This window comes from Crocodylus porosus, unplaced genomic scaffold (genome assembly GCF_001723895.1).
Source record: "Crocodylus porosus isolate Cpor-Errol unplaced genomic scaffold, CroPor_comp1, whole genome shotgun sequence".
In the NCBI taxonomy this organism is placed as follows: Eukaryota; Metazoa; Chordata; order Crocodylia; family Crocodylidae; genus Crocodylus; species Crocodylus porosus.
Genome location: NW_017728886.1, coordinates 176,081,465 through 176,088,025, shown reverse-complemented (window position 1 = coordinate 176,088,025; position 6,561 = coordinate 176,081,465).

Below are 6,561 nucleotides of genomic sequence, written 5' to 3'. Positions count from 1 at the left end.
CAACTGAGTCTGCTCAGAGCTGAAAGTGGGTCAGGGCTGATTGACAGCTCCTGAGGTCATAGAAAGGGTAATCCAGGCCCTGTATGGAATTTTCCACTTTCAGTCAAACTGAGTTCATACATTGGCAGCACCTATACTTAAAATTTTGCTTCAACACAAGGGAAGTGGTGCTCACTCCTACCCTGGGGAGCTTCAAAAGGAAGCTATATAATCACCTAGCTGGGGTCATTTGACCCCAGCATTCTTTCCTGCCCATGGCGGGGGGGCAGACTTGATGATCTACTTAGATCCCTTCTGACCCTACCAACTCTGAAACTATGAAATTCTACTGAATTGTTTTGTTTTTCCAAAATTAACTGGAAAAAAAATATTGACCTGAAGAAAATAGTTAATTTTCTGGCCCTTTTAAAAGAAGACAAGGAAGTGAAAGACTAGTTTACAAAGAAGGAAGTAGTGGAGTGCTTTTATGCACTGGTTGGGACACCACTCCAAAAAGATTGAGGTAAAGAGTATGTCTTTGCTCTGTTTCCACATCATAATTTTCAAAGACTGCATTCTAGAATATATACAGCAACAGCTTAATCTTAGAAAGGGAGAAAATAAAATGAATGTGTAAGCTAGTCAATAAGGCACTTTTCTTAGCAGTGGGCAATCTTGTTTCAAATCACTGCTCTGAATTAGAGGATAGATTTTAACATAAGTCTTCTGCCTCCAGGTAAGTGCATTAGCCATTGACTATAGGGTCACCCTCACTCTCTCTGGCTCAATGAATATTTAAACAGTTATGCAAAATGGAAAAGCTTCACCAAGAGACACTGAGAGCAACTCATCCCGGAATACCCTATAGCATAGTGAATAAGGCATGCTCCATTGATCTACTGGGGAAGAGGGGATGACCATTACATCTGTGAATCTAATCTGTCTTTTCCTTAGGTTTTATTCAAATTTTCTGTAAACAAAACCTTTTAGAAATGTTGAAATATCTTCATTTTTGTTTTAGCCAAAAATATATGGTGATTTTAACAACATACTTCCAGTCCTAATCTGCAAATGGATTCTCCCCCAACCCCTACAAATCTTTATACAAAACTACAGACCAACAAACATGGACCTTTGCACTAAAGTGCAGCTCCACAGTAATTAGTAATTAGCTGGTCTCCAAAGAAAGCTCTTTTTAGGATCAAGATTCTATGTGTAGTTTCTAGTTTAGGGATCCTCGTGTTAATGGAAGAACAACTTTTCAGAATACATTCTTAATGAAGATAAAGGCAAGGTTATGCTGATTTTTGTTTCTAACTAAATTTTCTTATTAAGATGATTTTAATGTTACACAACTTATTGCCAGTTCTCAAAAGGATCATCTCTTTCAAATTACCTCATGAATATAATTTACTGCACATTATGTGCCTGGTTTAAAAATTTAAACAGAAGGAACAAAAACGTAGGCTGTGTCTGTTTACAGTGCTTGTTGATTTGTTTACAATGTGTGTTAAACTCATAAAGTAATGAAAATTAAGATGATGTGTAGCAAACACATTTATTGACTTTATCTTGTATTTTGGCACGCATAAGCAAGCATACATTTGAGAATGTATGTCAAATAAAAGCAAGTACCTTTTCTCTTAGTAACCTGAGAGCAAATTTGGTTTTGGGTACCTTTTATTAAAAGTTAAATTTATAATCCATTTAAGAAGAATAGATGATTAATAGCTGTTATAAATACGGCATAGTTGTGAGCAGTCTGAGTTATTCATGGTTTTAAGCACTTTTGATGGTAATAAGCTATGGTTATAAGGAACTTATTGACCTGCTTCACTCTATAACACTCAAGTAACCATTTATTAAGACATTTATTAGTCATACTAATCCTTTAGTCTTATTTGTGTTTGTTAAACATGGTAAATGTACCCTTTATATAAAATGTGGTTAGTTTTACTAATATTGTTTTTCCCTTTACTCCTTTTGTTTTAAAAAAAAGGAAAACACAATTAACATAGACACATTTTACATAAATTTATGATCAATGTGTAGTGCATTTACCTCTATTTATCAGTGTAGCAGTGTTACTAACAGAGATGTCTACATTTGTCCTCTCCATTTTTCATAGTTTTGGAAAAAAAACAAATACATATTTTTAGTGGTCTAACTTTTAAAGTAATATGGTCTTCAATTCTCTACAGGCTGGAAAAAAGATGCAAAATGGTAATATCATGCTGCAGCAACATCATATTTAGTTTTCCAATCCAAAGCCACTGAGTTTATTAATTGATTTCAATAAGCTTTGGAATAAGCCTTAGCTCTGACTGGCAGACATAGATACACCTAGGTGACAAGTCTTGAGCGAATCATTCATTCACTGAAAAGTATAGTTTCAGGATGACTGAAACTATCTACAAACTCAGTGTTAGCCTAAAAGAAATGGAGAAAATGTTGGGAAAAATCAGAATATTTTGATATTTTCAAAATTAAATTTCAATTTTCATTTTGCAACTGTGTTTTTAAGCAAAATTTAAATAAACTTAATTAAAAATATTAAATGCTTAAAGAACATAAAATGTTTTTTCATAAAAGTTGTTTGATCAAATTTGAAGGAAAATTAAATTAATTCTGTTCAGAGCCCTATTCTCAGTTGCACTACACCAGGAGTCAGCAACGTTTTTAGGCCGAGCGCCTAACCCCCCCACAACCTGGACTTCAGAGATGTTGGCATGCCAGGGGCACATGGCAGGGGAGCCATGAGGGGCCTGATCCTTATTGTGGCAGCACAGGCCCAGCCCCTTCCCCACTATGCTCTCCAAAATTTGCGTGCAGCTGCTGCCAGAAAAGCCAGGCTATGGCTCTGGACCCTGGTGCATCTGCTTGCAGCCTTGGGGCTGCTGGCTGTAAGTAGCCTAGCCTCTGGGCAGGTCCCTGCTGCTGACCACAGAGCCTAGGCTGCTTGCAGCCAGCAGCCACAACTCTGCAAGCAGATGCACCAGGGTCCAGAGCCTGAGCCCAGCTCTTTTCTGGCAGTGGCTGCACACACACCTCAGGGAGCATGGTGGGGAAAGGGCCAGGGTTTCACTATTCCAGCATGTTCCCCACCATGTGTCCTGAGATGTGCATGTAGCTGCCACCAGCTACAGAGCTGGTCTGGGGCTGTGGACCCCAGTGCACCAGTTGTAACCTGCCACTTCAGGCCCAGGCTCTGGGCAGCTGCTGCCTGCTATGGAGCCTGGGTTGCTTATAGCAGGATTTTAACATTTTTGCCACCTGCCATGAGTAGTCCAGACTCTGTGAACAGCAGAAGCTTCCCAGAGCCTGGGCTGGCTGTGGCATGCCAAGGAAAATGCTGTCACGTGCCATGTTCTGGCATGCACGTTTTGGGTTGCTGACCCCATGCATGGCACTCCTTCAATTAATTAGGGCTATGTTAATCAACATATAGTCTTTTATATCTCCATAGCATATTGCATGAAAAGTGCATATAGTTTCTTTTGTCAAATTATTTTGCAATATCATAAATGAGGAAAAAAGAGTGGGGAGGGGAAATCAACCACAAAGCACCCTTCAATTTCTTGTTTTTTTTTTTTATACTTGCCTCAATGTAACTGAATGCTTAGTGGAGAAATTGTTGTTGGCAGCAGTCTCTTGATATGGGGATGACAGTTTTCCAGTAAATAGGGAATTCACTTGTGAATCCACCACAGATGACTGAAGAAGCCAATTAATGATCTACACATTCAATGGCAGATGTGACAAATAATTTGGGGAGGAAGGAGTAGATCATGGTGAAGTTGGGTCCTAGGTTTTTCCCTTTGTCGCTCTTGTCTATATCACTCTAAAATGAGGTGAGTTTGCTTGATAAAGGCAATGCCTTGTACATCCCAGCACCACTGGGGATGGTTCTGTGCTTGAGTGTCTCTGGTATTCGTGTTAATATCACGTTTCTTCAGATTGGCTTTGCTGGTATCCTTGAATCTCATCTTTTACCTTCCCCTAGATTGGTGACCATTAATGATTTGGGAGTATAAGACCTGTTTGGGGAACTGGTTGTCAGGTATCCTTACGACATGGCCTGTCCAATGGAACTGGTGCTGTATAAATATGGCTTCACTGCTGGGAGTGTTTTCTTAGGCAATTGAGTATGCCAGGTATTTGAGAAAAGAATCTGATTGTTACGTGCTTTATACTGAAGACAATAGTGCAGTACAGAAGAGTCCTAGCAATATGTTTAAGTAGCTTAATGTTTCTTTAATATTTTCTTTACAAAACATTGTGATATCAGTCTCTTCTTACTTCATGATAATTTCACCCTTCTGGATACAGCTTCAAAAATCCATTCCTTTTATGTTTTTTTTTTCTCCTAAGACTTAAAATATTCTAGGAGAAGTAAGGGTTTTTGTGAATGATATCTTTAATTGGACCAAATGTTTAGTTGAGGGATTTGTGTATGATTCAGAGGGCTGTAGGTGGTAAATTCCCTAGGAATGATGTTAAGTTTCTTGCACAAACTTAGCAAGATGTAAATGTGTAGTCTGGGCTCTTTTCTTCTTCAGGTTTTGGAATTTCCATTTTGAATGATGAATTTTGATATCCTCCATGCTGTGGATGTTCAGAGGGGAGAGCAGAAGAAGGGATATGGTTGTGGGTGTCTGCCATTGGCCAAACCAGGAGGAAGAAGCAGAAAAGGACTACTTCAAACAATTGACAGAAGCTTCCAAATAGCAGAACTGGGTTCTCATGGGGGACTTTAATTATTGGGATATCTCCTGGGAGGGAAACATCATAGTGCATAAGCAATCCAGCAAATTCTTGGGGCATGTGGGATATAAGTTTTTTATACACATGGTAGAGAGGTCAAATACAGGTAAAGCTCCTCTCAAGTCACTGCACACAAACTGAAAGAATTGGTTGAGAATGTGAAGGTGACAGTGAACATGAAATAAAAGCAGACTATAACAAACCCAGAAAATTGATGGGCAGGATCCCCTGGGAGGCAAGCCTAAGGGGGAAAGAGTATAGGTATGCTTGTACCTTAAGGATGGCCTTTTAAGGGCACAGGAGCAAGCTTTCCGCATGCAACAGAAGAACAGGAAGTGCAATAGGAGACCAGCCTGGTTAGACCTCAATCTCTTCAATGAACTGAAACTCAAAATGGAATCCTATAAAAAAAGTAGAAACTTGGTCATATTATTAGGCATGAGTTTAAAAGTATTGCATGGGCAAGCAGGGAGAAAGTTAAGAAGGCCAAGGAATTATTTGAGATACAGCTGACAAGGAGTATAAAATATGATAAAAAGGGACTGTACAAGTATTTCAAGAAAAAGGGAAAGACCAAAGAAACCATAGGTAACTTAGGGAATGCAACAGGCGATCAAGTTATGGATGATACAGAAAAGTTTGAAGTATTAAATATCTTTTTTACTTCAGTCTTCACAAATAGGACAAGCTACCAGATAGTGAGTGCAGTTGGCAGAAAAGATAGGGAAGAAGAAAAAACATGCTAGGATAATGGCAGAAAAGGTTAGGGATTACACAGAAAAGTTAAATGCTTGCAAATTGGCAGGATGGGATGGGATGGGATGCATATGAGGATGCTAAAGGAATTGGCTGAGGTAATTTTGGAGCCACTGGCTATTCTCTTTGAGAACTCATGGAGGTCGTATGAGGTCCCAGATGATTGGAAAAAGAAAAATATAGTGTCCACCTTTAAGAAAAGGAAGGAGGAGGATCCCAGAAATTACAGACCAGTCAATCTAATCTTGATACCTGGGAAGATCATGGAACTGGCTCTCCAGGAATTTATTTTGAAACACCTAGAGAAGAACAAGGTGAACAGAAACAGCCAGCATAAGTTCACCAGGAGCAAGTCATGCCTGGCCAACCTGATTTCCTCCTTTGATAAGAAGACAGGTTCTGGCAATGAGGGAGCAGTGGATGTGATAACATTTGACTTTAGCAAGTCTTTTAACTCTGTCTAATATGACATTCTCATTAACAAGGTAAGGAATGTAGACTAGATGAAAATACTATAAGATAGATGCACACCTGGTTGGATCATCATGCCCAAATACTAGTCATCAATGGCTCAATATCCACCGGGGAAGAGATATCAAGTGGGGTTCCTGCAGGGGTTTGTTCTGAGTCTGGTATCATTCTACATCCTGATTAATCATTTAGACAGTGGAGTGAAGAATTGAAGAGCATAGTTAGGAAATCTGTGGATGAGACCAAGTTGGGTGGAGTTGCAGATACTTGAGAGGTTAGGGTTAGGATCCAGAATTGCCTGGAGAAATGGGCCATAATTTTGGGGTGAAATAATGGCATGTACAAATACAGATTGGTGAAAGACTGGATAGGCTGAAGTACTGCAGAGGACCTGGAGGTTACAGTAGACCATAAGATAAATGTGAGCATGCTTATTTCATAGATTTCATAGACATTAGGGCTGGAAGGGACCTCGGGAGATCATCGAGTCCAGCCCCCTGCCCAAAGACCAGGAAGTCAGCTGGGGTCATAGGATCCCAGCAAGATAAGCATCCAATTTACTCTTGAAGGTGTTCAATGTAGGTGCTTGAA